The sequence below is a fragment of the Phyllobates terribilis genome, unplaced genomic scaffold (genome assembly GCF_046119375.1).
Source record: "Phyllobates terribilis strain yellow unplaced genomic scaffold, ASM4611937v1 Scaffold_7__3_contigs__length_470593459, whole genome shotgun sequence".
NCBI classification, from domain to species: domain Eukaryota; kingdom Metazoa; phylum Chordata; class Amphibia; order Anura; family Dendrobatidae; genus Phyllobates; species Phyllobates terribilis.
The window spans coordinates 157,027,601-157,043,236 of NW_027362767.1; the positions used below are offsets into that span (position 1 = coordinate 157,027,601).

The 15,636-nt window shown below is 50.8% G+C and overlaps 1 long non-coding RNA gene across 1 annotated transcript in view; it reads right to left on the bottom strand.

Moving 5' to 3' along the window:
• LOC141152994 (uncharacterized) overlaps nt 1-15,281 on the bottom strand; it is a 150,851-nt gene extending 135,570 nt beyond the window's left edge. Inside the window, exon 1 of the long non-coding RNA XR_012247210.1 lies at nt 15,164-15,281. This is a non-coding gene — a long non-coding RNA (uncharacterized lncRNA). The remainder of the gene's footprint in view (nt 1-15,163) is intronic.
• Nucleotides 15,282-15,636: the final 355 nt, after the last annotated feature.

Genomic DNA, 15,636 nt, shown 5'->3' on the forward strand with positions numbered 1-15,636 from the left:
ACTTAGTTTGACACCCTGGGCACGGACCGGGTCACCGCCACAAGGACTACTACCCCTATCCAGATCCGGCTCCGGGTATCCCCTGAACATGGCCCAGGGGGTGCGTCAACTTTGGCGTAGTCGGCAGGATAACGTGCCCGCAACCACCGGGTACTGCGTGCCTGAAGAAAAGTTTATCTGTACCGTAAAAAGAAGTCTCCCGCCAATTCCGGAGGGTCCCCGCCATCGGACGCCATTACGGGTCGTTTCCCGCCGGTTGCCCGCCATCTGCAGCTTTTTCCCGCCATCCACGGAGTTTCCCGCCACTGGGAGACGATTCCCGCCATCTGAGAAGATTTCCCACCCTGGCAGAGCGGACGCCATTATGGGCGTGCCAGAGGGTGGTAAGAGACGACCTCCCATCGTGGGCCAGGACCAAGAATGGCGCCAAAAACGAAGACCGCCCCCACCAGCAGAGACTGCAATGATTGAGATGTCCATCAGCGTGGGGGGTCTGCCCCTGGAACTGACAATCACCAAGTTGCCCGAGGACCGCCCTCAATGGGGGCGGAGACAGAACAAAAGAGAGAAGATGGGAGCAGCTTGGAGAAGTCTGGAGGAGCCGTACCCGGAGATGGAGGGAGAGGCAGGCAGCACCGACCCTGTGGTCAGGAGCCTGATGCAAGCAACCACCCCACAAGACCTGGTGGAGATCCTGGCACAGCTTCCCCGAGACCGGGAGCGTGCACAGACCGCGCTGGAGGGCCTCGCACGGAGGATGGCCCAAGTGCAGCGAGAAACGCTGATGGAGTGGAGCAGGGAGATGGCCCAGCAGGCTGGAACCCGCCAGCGCAGCACACCACCCGCAACGAGGAGCACGCCTGCCCCTGAAGAGGATGCAGAAGGGACGGAGGCCGGAGACGACGCCGCAGAGGGAGCTGAAGAGACGGAGGCAAGTAAAGGGGACGTTACTACCCCGAGCCCAGCCACCGTAAGCCTACCCCCGCTCCCCGTCGCAGAGCCCGAAGTCCCACTGATCGTGCCCGTTGCCGCACCGCTACCGCTCCAGACTAGGCCCCAAGCAGGAGCCGCGACCACGCCCCCTGTGACGTCACGCGCCTCAACCCTGAGCGCGGCCAAGCAGGAGACGCCACCGGCCTGGTCGCAAGGCCGAGTGCCCCCGGGCGCCGCCGTCTTCACGGTGCCCTTTACCTTCAGGGTACCCCAAGCCTGGTCGCAAGGCCTAGTGATCCCGGGCGCTGCTGCCACCACCGCGCCCTCAACTTCCACTGTGCCGCACCTGGGTGAAGACTTGTTTGCCCAGCACACTTGCCCGGATGGGCAGACCTTTGCGTGGCCACCGGAGTACTACCATCCCCGACTCCGGAAAGAAAGACCCCTGGATGAGCCCCTAATCCCGGTTCCGGCGCCCGTCAAGATGACCCCGCTCTCGTTAGAGGAGGCGCAGTTTGAGTGGGACCCCGCAGGAGGAGACCTCATCGGGTTCACTCAAGAGACCCTGGCGGCTGCAACTGAGCGTGCGGAGTGCTGCCGCCAGCAGTTGGAAGTCTTTGAGCGAGAACGGAGAGAGAGACGGGTCCGCGAGGAGCGGCTGCAAGTAAAGAGTGCAGAACAATAGAGCCGGACCCGAAGGAACCCCCGTGCAGCCCACGGTCCCCGTGCCACCGGGACTGTAATCAAATTCCAACTGCAGCACGGTTGGGGCTTCATCAGAGATCATCACACCCCCGGCGACGTCTTCGTGACCAGAAGAGATGTCGAGTCCCACCTACCGGAGGGACACAGAGGTCGTGACCTTTACCTGGGTGATGAGGTCACCTTCATGTACACCGACTGACAGAGAAAGAGCTGAGGTGTCAGGAGGAGCAAGAGGACCCGGACGGGTCTGAAGGGTACACGGAGGAAAGAGCAGGAGGACGCCGCTACTAAAGTACGGTAAATGGAACTGTACATAGTTATCCGTAAGGGTATAAGAACTGCTGCTAATTTAAATATGTTCCCCGTTGGGACAAGTGTGAACTTAAACCCGTGTGTCCCCTATCCCTTAACAGGCTGAGGACTGTGAACAGCCATTCCTTTTCCCCACTGGCCGAGGACTGAGAGCGGCCACCTCCCCTTGTATATAGTTGCGCTTTCTAAGGCGCCCCCTACTGGTTTTATAGGAAACTGTTGTTCTTGAACTGACTGTTGCACTTCTACCTGGTCACAAGCACACAGTGGCCAGTTACTCAAAGAACATTATTATGAAAGAGTTTTATATGAAAGAAAAAGTTTATATTGTTTAAATCTGATAATGTTTAATGTTTAATGTTTGATATGTTCTTGTATGTTTTGAAAAAAAAATTGTATGTTTTTGGATATTTTATTCTTTTACAGCCCGGGGACGTGCTGTGGTTTACCAGGGGGGAATGTAGCACCCTGAGGATTCGGCTGCTACAGGGGTATTACACCTCAAGCCAGAGGTGTGGTATTCCACTCCCGGGTAAGGATGGAGTGTGGAACTGAGCTTAGTAGGCTGCATGCACTACATACATCCCATTTCCGGGGGACAGAACTACGGTACTCCCACCAGTATATGTGCAGGTACGACAGCGTCTGTCCCTGGCTGGAGTGGGAGGGGGGTGGAACATCCCAGTAGTGTAGGGGCAGATAGGGGGAGAAGTCTGGGTAAAGCTAGGAGCTCATTGGGTGCTAGTCACCTGGGCTCACACATAGAGGGAGATATATGACGCACCCCTGGGCCTGTGTCGCGCAGCGTTGCGCACGCGGGAGCTTACCCGGAGCCGGATCTGTTGAGGGTTGTAGTCTCGTGGCGGTGACCCGGTCCGTGCCCAGGGAGTCAGACTAAGTGGCGCTGTATTAGCGGTAGATGTTGGACGACTACGCCACCCGTTGAATGCAGCTATGGAGCTGCCGCTGCAGGGCAGACCGCTGAGGCCGGTGGTAGGATTGTGCAGCGTGATAGTATCACCCCCAACGGGAGGGGTATGGCCTCAGGGCAGCCGACGTGGATGATGGGGGTAGTAGGAACCACTCAGAGACGATGCGGTGTAGTTCAGGGTCTTTACTGGTGATAAAGATAGACCCTCCCGGAGTACTGGCTAGCGATTGGGGCCTGGTCAGTCCTTGAGCAGATGGGATCTCCCCTGGCCAGGCGGAGTTGTAGGCCTCCCAAACTAACTGTACTCTTCTGGCTACCTTGCTAGAGGCGGGTATAAGTAGCCCACGTCCCTGAGTGTACCGTGTGGTGCTCACCCGTATGGCCGGTGACTCGGGGCCTTCTAGTAGCTTCCGCTCCACGACGGCGGTGCTGGTCCCATGCGTGTGACCGTGCCTTCGGGTTTCTTGGCCAGAGGACCTGGAATCCCCTGCCTGACGGATTCTGCTGCTGGGTAGGAGTTAGTCCCCACAGCCTCGGACTCCGGGTCCGGTAAGAAATCTTCTCAATCAGGGCGAGCTCTGCAGCTGCCAGCCCCTGACTCCTTGTAACACTGCTCCCACAGAGCTCCTGTTGTTTCTTCCCATAGCTGCTTCTCTTCTCTGTCTCTACTTCTGGCATGGCCCAGGAGCTGGGCCCAGCCGGAGCCACAGCTCCCTGTCAGCCCTCCTGGCTGAACTCTCCCTCTGAACTCCCTAACCCTGCCTCAGCCCCAGGTTTATATAGGGGAAGTTCTTCCCCTCCCAGGACTGGGCAGGAGGTGTGGCATGCATAGGATTCCTGACCAAGAGACCTCCCACCTGCTCTCAGACATAACATTGCCGTTACTGTGGAAACCAGACCCCTGGGGTGCCACATTCCCCCCTAGTGAAATTTAGTACTCCGGGACTAAACATATTTTTAGAAAAACATAACAAGGTATAAACAATAATAATACAATAAGAAAAACACATAAAGATGGTCACGGCGTGTCCGCAACCGGGTGCAGTTTTTGAAGAAAAGCAAGGTGTCCATTTCACCAAAACAGGGAGACGTAACCAGGTAGGGGTCTGTCCTGCCCCGAGTCCTTAACAGTCTTTAGTCCATCCTGGGTTACGCTCCAACTATGTACAAAGGATTCCCGGCAAATCCACCAAAGACTCCCATAAATTACTAGAAACACATAATTATTTACAGGATATGGCCGCTCTCAGTCCTCGGCCAGTGGGGATAAGGAATGGCTGCTCACAGTCCTCAGCCTGGTTTAAGATAGGAGCACATGGGGAACAATTCACTAATCCCAACGGGGACCATATTTTAATTAGCAGCAGTCCTTGTACCCTTGCGGGTAACTATTTACAGCTCTTTATTCACGCTACTTCCCTTCAGTAGCTATGTCCTCTTTGTGCTCCCTCCTGAGGGTAGTCCTCAGACCCGTCCGGGTCCTCTTGGCTTCCCTCATATTGGTAGTACTGCAGCTCCTCCTCGGTTAGCTGGGTTAGTATCTCTGCGACAGTCCTCCTCCCAGGTGGCCAGGACTTTACCTCCCTTTGGGCTGCCCCGGTTAATTGGGCCACCAGGATGCTCACTTTTTGCTCCTCTGTGAGGGGGTACACCTGGAAGAGGCTATCCAGCTTTTCTCTAAAGTCATGCAGGGTATGTGACTCCCCTGAGTACTGGGGTAGCCAGGCTGCCCCCGGGATATAGGGCATGGTGAAAGGCATGACCGCAACAGCGGTGGCGCTGGCGGGGGTTGAAGCGGTGAAGCTCTCCTCCGTATCCGGCATCCTTCTCCCCCCTAGTGGACCGTGGCCTACCTTGCAATGATCCTCTTCCGTAGGCCGCGGCTCTGCAGTGGATCGTCAGGGTTGAGGACCTTCCGTCGCGCTCCTGTGACGTCGGCGTCTGCTGGGCTCCTTCCAGGACCTTACGCAACGTCCGGACGTGAGGCGGGGCTTCAGTTCTCGCGCGCTTTCGGAGTCCACGCCCCTCTTCTTCCCGCGCGGCGTCTTCAAGATGGCGTCCAACGGCGGGAAAACTCCACGGAAGGCGGGAAGAAGGCTGAAAATGGCGCCGGATGGCGGGAATCTTCACCGATGGCGGGAAGAAGGCTGAAGATGGCGCCGGATGGCGGGAATCTTCACCGATGGTAAGTTTAAAAGTCTCTTTTTTCAGGCACGCAGTACCCGGTGGTTGCGGGCACGGAATCCTGCCGACTACGCCAAAATTTGACGCACCCCTGGGCCTGTGTCGCGCAGCGTTGCGCACGCGGGAGCTTACCCGGAGCCGGATCTGTTGAGGGTTGTAGTCTCGTGGCGGTGACCCGGTCCGTGCCCAGGGAGTCAGACTAAGTGGCGCTGTATTAGCGGTAGATGTTGGATGACTACGCCACCCGTTGAATGCAGCTATGGAGCTGCCGCTGCAGGGCAGACCGCTGAGGCCGGTGGTAGGATTGTGCAGCGTGATAGTATCACCCCCAACGGGAGGGGTATGGCCTCAGGGCAGCCGACGTGGATGATGGGGGTAGTAGGAACCACTCAGAGACGATGCAGTGTAGTTCAGGGTCTTTACTGGTGATAAAGATAGACCCTCCCGGAGTACTGGCTAGCGATTGGGGCCTGGTCAGTCCTTGAGCAGATGGGATCTCCCCTGGCCAGGCGGAGTTGTAGGCCTCCCAAACTAACTGTACTCTTCTGGCTACCTTGCTAGAGGCGGGTATAAGTAGCCCACGTCCCTGAGTGTACCGTGTGGTGCTCACCCGTATGGCCGGTGACTCGGGGCCTTCTAGTAGCTTCCGCTCCACGACGGCGGTGCTGGTCCCATGCGTGTGACCGTGCCTTCGGGTTTCTTGGCCAGAGGACCTGGAATCCCCTGCCTGACGGATTCTGCTGCTGGGTAGGAGTTAGTCCCCACAGCCTCGGACTCCGGGTCCGGTAAGAAATCTTCTCAGTCAGGGCGAGCTCTGCAGCTGCCAGCCCCTGACTCCTTGTAACACTGCTCCCACAGAGCTCCTGTTGTTTCTTCCCATAGCTGCTTCTCTTCTCTGTCTCTACTTCTGGCATGGCCCAGGAGCTGGGCCCAGCCGGAGCCACAGCTCCCTGTCAGCCCTCCTGGCTGAACTCTCCCTCTGAACTCCCTAACCCTGCCTCAGCCCCAGGTTTATATAGGGGAAGTTCTTCCCCTCCCAGGACTGGGCAGGAGGTGTGGCATGCATAGGATTCCTGACCAAGAGACCTCCCACCTGCTCTCAGACATAACATTGCCGTTACTGTGGAAACCAGACCCCTGGGGTGCCACATATATAAGGTGGGCACCATCTTAGATCAGAGTTCAGTTCAGGCAGGAGGAGAAGAGGAGAAGAGTTCAGCCAGGAGGGCTGACAGGGAGCTGTGGCTCCGGCTGGGCCCAGCTCCAGAGCCAAGCCTGCAGAGGAGAGAGGAGAAAGAAAGGCCCAGAGTGGAAGATCAGAGGGAACCCTAAGAACCCAGAATCAGACCAAAAAGGGTGAAGGGTTGGCGTACATGGGTACCGGAAACCGAACTGGTGGAGGCCACTTATCCTCAGCCAGGAACCGGAGGTCGTGGTCAAGATTTGCCACGACCCTCACCAAATCCACCAGAAAGGCACACCAAGCATAGGGTCAGGGAGCCCAGAGGAGGTTTGACCACCAAGAGACCCGAGGGAGCCGGCCAAAGGTGGATCCCTGGTGGGAACGGCCAGGAGAAAGAGAGGGAGAAGGGAGCTCAGGACCACGCTCCAGAACTGCCTGGGGGTTAGCCGAGTCCAGGACCTGGTGGACGCAGCACGGCTCGGGTGGTCACTCAAGGCCAGAGTGACTGAGAGAACACTTGTGAGTAAAACCCCTGAAACTGCATCTCCTGACTCTGACTCTTCTTACTGACCGTCACAACCCCCATCATCTTCACCTGCTGCCCTGAGGCCATACCCCTCCCGTTGGGGTTATACCATCATCGCTGCACCCATCTCACCGGCCTCAGCGGACTGTTCTGCAGCGGCGGCTGCAAAGCTGCACTCAACGGGTGGCGTAGTCGACATCTAAGTTAACATCTACTGCCATAGACTGCCACTTAGTTTGACACCCTGGGCACGGACCGGGTCACCGCCACAAGGACTACTACCCCTATCCAGATCCGGCTCCGGGTATCCCCTGAACATGGCCCAGGGGGTGCGTCATATGTACACAGTGACTGCACCAGCAGAATAGTGAGTGCAGCTCTCCAGTATAATACAGGATGTAACTTAGGATCAGTACAGGATCAGTAATGTAATGTATGTACATAGTGACTGCACCAGCAGAATAGTGAGTGCAGCTCTGGGGTATAATACAGGATGTAACTCAGAATCAGTACAGGATCAGTAATGTAATGTATGTACTGTCAGGAAAAACAATTGGTCAGACCTTGCAGCCCTCTGGCGCCCCCTTATCCTGCTGGTCAAACACGGTATTGACCAAGGATAAGCACGGGCGCAGCTGCTCTAATTTATGTCGACTATTGTGGCACGTGATGTGACAGGACGTATATATACCACCAGTTCCTTCCAGGAACGTATATATACCTCCGTCCAGCCACCCTCAAACCACAATATCACATAAATACTGGTATACTGCCACCACCGATCGCTTAACAGGTGGATCGGGTACCCGTTAGGTAACGTGAATTAGCTGGTGCGGAACGTGTTTGCTCAACATAGGACAAGAAGAACGAAGCTGGTAAATAATAATGATTTACTCCCGAAAGTGGGCAGTGTTTACAAAAGATATACAAGATATTATAAAAGAGACAATTTACATATCTGCATAAAACAGTTATTAAAATAAAAGGGATAAGTGATAGCAAAACCTGCGCCACGAGGTGATGGTCTTAGATTCTGTGGGGGGGACGGCTCCCCGGAAATTAGATGTGATTCTTCCACGCAGCGAGGAGTGCATGCATCTGACGTCCCGGGTAAGAATGAAGTAAAATGGCCGTTCTGGTTTTTAGTAAGGGGCCAAAACACTAAGAGACACCCATGTTGTTTACCTCACACGGGGGCTCGGTTTTGTGAACCCACCCAGCTGCACAAGACATAAAAATCCTTCAGATTTCATATCTTGGTATGGGGGGGGGGTCCCACATCCAAGATGGAGACATCATGTTTGCCGTCACCAATATTCATGAGGATGGATATCAAATATGATATCTCTATGACGCTCAGATGCTCAGAATCCATTTCCCGGTCTTCCGGTGGTCTCCCAGTTATGCAAGATATACTATTATAATTGGAAAAAGGTGAGCATTCCAAAAATATGGTCCCTGTGTTTGTGACAGTCATGTGCATTATTAAACTCAACATGAAAAGTTTGTACAGTTAAACCATAGGATTGGAGGGAAAATCCAGGGTATACCAGTATGCTTGCTGACGTTTTATGGCGGTAATAAAAATTCCTTGTTAGGGGGAAAGCAAGAGTGAGTTCTATGTAGCCTCTTCCAAATGAGCAGGGGGTGGAGATTTAAGACATCTCTCATTTTTAAAACTAGGACAAAAATACATTTTGCCTGACATGCACACAGTGACTGCACCAGCAGAATAGTGATTGCAGCTCTGGAGTATAATACAGGATGTAACTCAGGATCAGTACAGGATTAGTAATGTAATGTATGTACACAGTGACTGCACCAGCAGAATAGTGAGTGCAGCTCTGGAGTATAATACAGGATGTAACTCAGGATCAGTACAAGATCAGTAATGTAATGTATGTACACAGTGACTGCACCAGCAGAATAGTGAGTGCAGCTCTGAAGTATAATACAGGATGTAACTCAGGATCAGTACAGGATCAGTAATGTAATGTATGTACACAGTGACTGCACCAGCAGAATAGTGAGTGCAGCTCTGAAGTATAATACAGGATGTAACACAGGATCAGTAATGTAATGTATGTACACAGTGACTGCACCAGCAGAATAGTGAGTGCAGCTCTGATCCAGGATGTAACTCAGGATCAGTAATGTAATGTATGTACACAGTGACTCCACCAGCAGAATAGTGAGTGCAGCTCTGTAGTATAATACAGGGTATAACTGATGATCAGTACAGGATCAGTAATGTAATGTTTGTACACAGTGACTGCACCAGCAGAATAGTGAGTGCAGCTCTGAAGTATAATACAGGATGTAACTCAGGATCAGTACAGGAACAGTAATGTAATGTATGTACACAGTGACTCCACCAGCAGAATAGTGAGTGCAGCTCTGAGGTATAATACAGGATGTAACTCAGGATCAGTACAGGATCAGTAATGTAATGTATGTGTAGCGCCCTGAGGGTTCGGCCGCTACAGGGGTATTGCACCTCTGCCAGAGGTGTGATATTCCACTCCCAGGTAAGGATGGAGTATGGACCAGGGCTCAGTTAGCTGCATACAGCACACTCATCCCATTTCCGAGGGACAGCTCAACGGTGCTCCCATTAGACAGAAATGCAGGCACGACAGACCATGTCCCTGGCTGGAGTGGGGAGGGGGGAGGAAAACCCGGTGATGTAGGAGAAGATAGGGGTTGGTTCCTGAGCATAGAAAGGAGCTCATTGGTTGCTGGTCACCTGAGCTCACACTCTAGGGGAAGGTATAAAAGGTGGGCACCATCTTAGGTCAGTGGTCAGTTGAGAAGTTCAGTGAGAGGAGAAGACTGGGAGTGGAGGCTCTGTAGGAGCTCCGCTCGGAGGAGGGCCTAGAGAAGAGGCCGGGAAAGGAGGAGAAGAAGGAACAGGAGCTGAAGGAACAGGAGAAGAAGGAACAGGAAAGAAGGAGAGAGAGAGAGAGAAACAGAAGGGCTCAGGAACAAGAAGGTGGAAGGGACCCTAAGAACCCATGAGAATACCGGGTGAAGGGTCAGGCAGATTAAGGGTACCGGATCCCAAGTTGGTGGAGGAGAAACAACCCTCAGCCAAAGACCGGAGGTCGTGATCATTTATTGGTGCAACACCTCATCAAACCTGCTAGGAAGGCACCATATAGGACAGCGGGGAACGGGGCCCATGTTTACCCACGCAGATCCGCGGTAGCTGGACAAAAGTGGGTCACTGGTGAGGCAGGCCAGAGAAAGGACAGAAGGGGGTCCTGAGCCATACTTCTGAACTGCCTGGGAGTTGACCGAGCCCCACACCTGGTGGACGCAGCATGGCTCGGGCGGTCACTACCTGTACAGAAGTGACCGGAGTACATGAACTGTGAGTAAAAGACATTGGATGGCAGTACGTTGTCTGTGTACTCTTTATCGCTCCTCCAGCACTAACAGTACTGGGACTCTCACCACCATCACTTCCACCATCCACTACACTGCCCTGGGGCTGCACTCTTCCCGTGGGGAGTTACACCACCTTGGCTGCACACACCATCAGACCCAGCGGTCTGCCTTGCAGCGGCGGCTCATAATAGCCGCAATCCACAGGTGGCGTAGTCGGACATTATCAACAGCACGTAGCAGACTACCATTGGTCTGACCACCCTGAGCCACGGAACCGGGCTGCCACTACTACCCCCATCGTTTCCCTAGTGCCCGGATCCGCGTGCCCCACGGCCCAGGGGGCGAGTCATATGTACACAGTGACTGCACCAGCAGAATAGTGAGTGCAGCTCTGGAGTATAATACAGGATGTAACTCAGGATCAGTACAGGATCAGTAATGTAATGTATGTACACAGTGAATGAACCAGCAAAATAGTGAGTGCAGCTCTGGAGTATAATACAGGATGTAACTCAGGATCAGTACAGGATCAGTAATGTATGTATGTACACAGTGACTGCACCAGCAGAATAGCGAGTGCAGCTCTGGAGTATAATACAGGATGTAACTCAGGATCAGTACAGGATCAGTAATGTAATGTATGTACACAGTGACTGCACCAGCAGAATAGTGAGTACAGCTCTGGAGTATAATACAGGATGTAACTCAGGATCAGTACAGGATCAGTAATGTAATGTATGTACACAGTGACTGCACCAGCAGAATAGTGAGTGCAGCTCTGGAGTATAATACAGAATGTAACTCAGGATCAATAATGTAATGTATGTACACAGTGACTGCACCAGCAGAATAGTGTCTTGTTGTCTATGATAGGGAGAAATGCATATTATATTAATACCTCCTAAGGATGGTAGATGGAGCCAGCCACAAGTGGTTAATATGCTCTGTGGTATTAGACAATAACAAGGATCTAGTTTGTACCCAAGTGAAGCCATTGCAGTACTAGCAGAATGAAGATCCAATCAGCCTATTTGCTATGCACAGTGGGTACGGAAAGTGTTCAGACCCCTTTAAATTTTTCACTCTTTGTTTCATTGCAGCCATTTGGTAAATTCTAAAAAGTTCATTTTTTTCCTCATTAAAGTACACTCTGCACCCCATCTTGACTGAAAAAAACAGAAATGTAGAAATTTTTGCAAATTTATTAAAAAAGAAAAACTGAAATATCACATGGTCATAAGTATTCAGACCCTTTCCTCAGTAATGAGTAGAAGCCCCCTTTCGAGCTAGTACAGCCATGAGTCTTCTTGGGAATGATGCAACAAGTTTTTCACACCTGGATTTGGGGATCCTCTGCCATTCTTCCTTGCAGATCCTCTCCAGTTCCGTCAGGTTGGATGGTGAACGTTGGTGGACAGCCATTTTCAGGTCTCTCCAGAGATGCTCAATTGGGTTTAGGTCAGGGCTCTGGCTGGGCCAGTGAAGAATGGTCACAGAGTTGTTCTGACGCCACTCCTTTGTTATTTTAGCAGTGTGCTTCGGGTCATTGTCTTGTTGGAAGGTGAACCTTCAGCCAAGTCTGAGGTCCAGAGCACTCTGGAAGGTTTTCATCCAGGATATCTCTGTACTTGGCCGCATTCATGTTTCCTTCAATTGCAACCAGTCATCCTGTTCCTGCAACTGAAAAACACCCCCATAGCATGATGCTGCCACCACCATGATTCACTGTTGGGATTGTATTGGGCAGGTGATGAGCAGTGCCTGGTTTTCTCCACACGTACCGCTTAGAATTATCACCAAAAAGTTCTATCTTCGTCTCATCAGACCAAAGAATCTTACTTCTCATAGTCTGGGAGTACTTCATGTGTTTTTGAGCAAACTTTATGCAGGCTTTCATATGTCTTGCATTGAGGAGAGGCTTCCATTTGGCCACTCTGCCGCAATGGCCCGACTGGTGGAGGGCTGCAGTGATAGTTGACATTGTGGAACTTTCTCCCATCTCCCTACTGCATCTCTGGAGCTCAGCCACAGTGATCTTGGGGTTCTTCTTTACCTCTTTCACCAAGGCTCTTCTCCCACGATTGCTCAGTTTGGCTGGACGGCCAGGTCTAGGAAGACTTCTGGTGGTCCCAAACTTGTTCCATTTAAGGATTATGGAGGCCACTGTGCTCTTAGGAACCTTGAGTGATGCAGAAATTATTTTATAACCTTGGCCAGATCTGTGCCTTGCCACAATTCTGTCTCTGAGCTCCTTGGGCAGTTCCTTTGAGCTCCTGATTCTCATTTGGTCTGACATGCACTGTGAGCTGTGAGGTCTTATATAGACAGGTGTGTGCCTTTCCAAATCAAGTCCTATCAGTTTAATTAAACACAGCTGGACTCCAATGAAGGAGTAGAACCATCTCAAGGAGGATCACAAGGAAATGGACAGCATGTGACTTAAATATGAGTGTCTGAGCAAAGGGTCTGAATACTTATGACCATGTGATATTTCAGTTTTTCTTTTTTAATAAATTTGCAAAAATTTCTACATTTCTGTTTTTTTTTTCAGTCAAGATGGGGTGCAGAGTGTACTTTAATGAGAAAAAAAATGAACTTTTTAGAATTTACCAAAAGGCTGCAATGAAACAAAGAGTGAAAAACTTAAAGGGGTCTGAACACTTTCCGTACCCACTGTATTACATGGGATTTTCCTCAATGGCTTTTTCTATACCTCATTTTCCCAATATTGTAGACTAGCTAGATTTAAGCTGGCCATACATGGGTAGAACTTTCAGAGCCATATAACTTTGAAGTCATTAAGATGACAATCATTGCATTATATATGGGAAATCAAAAGATCCAATTAACTAAATCCACTGCATTTGATGTCTAAGGAATGACACCCTTCTCCCCAACAGCTATAAATTGTATGACTAATACTATTGATAGAGCCATAGAGATGAGATGGCGACATTTTGTATTTGGTACTCTTATCCTACAAGACATACTCTTCCAGCGACATGCACAAAGCCTTTTTTTTTGCAAACCTTCCTCTATATCAAGCCTCATTTTTCCCAGCATCTAGCCATTAGCTAATTCTATTCAGACTTGAATTGTATCAGTGGCAGGATGCCTAGTGCCTTCTAAGGCTTAATAAGTGCCCATGCCATGCTTGCTGGCTCCATTCAGTCGCCATCCCACTGAAGCCTTTGCCATGTTTGAGCCGTGAGAATGTCGCAGTGGGGGCTCCCGCATACAAAAAAAAAATCCTGTTCATTTACAAAAACAATCCATTTTTTTTCTTTTTTATCTCGGACACAGTTGCCAGTCTGCATACAAAAGAGGTGCAAACATTGGTAGAAAGGGTAAACTGGTAACAAGGGACGATTTGCTGCAATCAAGATAAAGCCAGTCGGGGGATTCACAATGTTCTGTGGCCACCGATGAATGGTGGATAAAAACAAGAGAGGGCTTTACTTCCGAAAACCCTCGCTCTATGTTTTACTTAGAAGCTTGGACCTTAGTCTAAAACAAAGAGCCTCTTTTCCTAAGCCGGTTCCCAACCCTTTACTGTGACAGCGAATTCCACAGTTCACTTGAGTCATTGCCTCTTCCTTCCTAGCGCATCCCTCTGCTCGCTCATGTACACGTAATTGAAAAAGACAGGGACTGGTAACCCTTCAACCCATCTCTAGTCCCCCCACCATTGGATTCTTTTCTCAGATGATAAACTGAGAGTTGGCACCGAATCGTGGGAATCGAGCAAACAGCTGTGTGTCGTAATGATGCACACGTTACCGCTGATCGCCCTCCGTCATTAGGGCCACAGACTGTCGCCCATATAAGATTTAAAAAAAATGTTGCTATTGGGGTCAGCTGTGAGGGCCGGTAGACGTGTCCCTGAAAGCGAGAGGAAGTGGCGGACAGGAAAAAGAAATGGGAAAATAAATCGTTAGCAGTAATTATTAAGCACGGAGACAAATGATTCATTTGCAAGTCAATTAGTCTGTTAGGTCCCTGTTTGCTGTTGTTAGTCACTAAGGGGGGAAAAGACATTAGGTGGCTTTAATCCTTCTGAGGGTACCAAAAATGTTGCCACTGTAAGTTGCCAACAATTGGGGGCTGGGATGGTGAGGGGGGCTACGAGGGCTACAGCTGGCACCAGGTATGGAGGTGGTGGGGGAGGTTGGGTTCTGTCATTTTTTACTTCTGTCTGATGCCATTTATTCTACGGTCTTGAGGTCCTGGTTGCAAACTGCAAAACAATCATAACTTCTAAATATACAGTAATTTCTGCTAAGGGAGTACAGGACAATGACACTGACACTCGGGGTACAGGACAATGACACTGACACTGGGGGTACAGGACAATGACACTGACACTGGGGGTACAGGACAATGACACTGACACTGGGCGTACAGGACAATGACACTGGGGGTACAGGACAATGACACTGACACTGGGGGTACAGGACAATGACACTGGAGGTACAGGACAATGACACTGGGGGTACAGGACAATGACACTGGGGGTACAGGACTGTCATGAAATCCACCACTTTAGTCAGACCTTGCAGCGCTCTGGCGCACCCTTATCCTGCTGGTCAAACACGGTATTGACTGAGGAAAAGCACAGGCGCAGCTGCTCTAATTTATGTCGACTATTGCGGCACGTGATGTGACAGGACGTATATATACCACCAGTTCCTTCCAGGAACATATATATATACCTCCGTCCAGCCACCCTCAAACCACAATATCACATAAACACTGGTATACTGCCACCACCGATCGCTTAACAGGTGGATCGGGTACCCGTTAGGTAACGTGAATTAGCGGGTGAGGAACGTGTTTGCTCGACATAGGACAAGAAGAATGAAGCTGGTAAATAATAATGATTTACTCCCGAAAGTGGGCAGTGTTTACAAAAGATATACAAGATATTATAAAAGAGACAATTTACATATATGCATAAACAGTTATTAAAATAAAAGGGATAAGTAATAGCAAAACCTACGCCATGAGGTGATAGTCTCAGATTCTGTGGGGGGACGGCTCCCCGGAAATTAGATGTGATTCTTCCACGCAGCAAGGTGTGCATGCGTCTGACGTCCCTGGCAAGAATCTGCTGGTTTAAAGCTGTTCTGGTTTTTAGTAAGGGGCCAAAACACCAGGAGACACCCATATCGCTTACCTCACAAAAGGGCCCGGTTTTGTGAACCCACCCAGCTACATAAGACATAAAAATCCTCCATCTTGCATATCTTGGTGTGGGGGGATCCCACATCCAAGATGGAGACATCATGTTTGCCGTCACTAATATTCATGCAGATGGATATCAAATATGATATCTCTATGACGTTCAGAAGCTAAGAAACGATTTCCCGGGTTTCCCAGCCATGCAAGATATACCATTGTAACCGGAAAAAGGTGAGCATTCCAAAAATGTGGTCCCTGGGTTTGTGACAGTCATGTGCCTTATTAAATTCT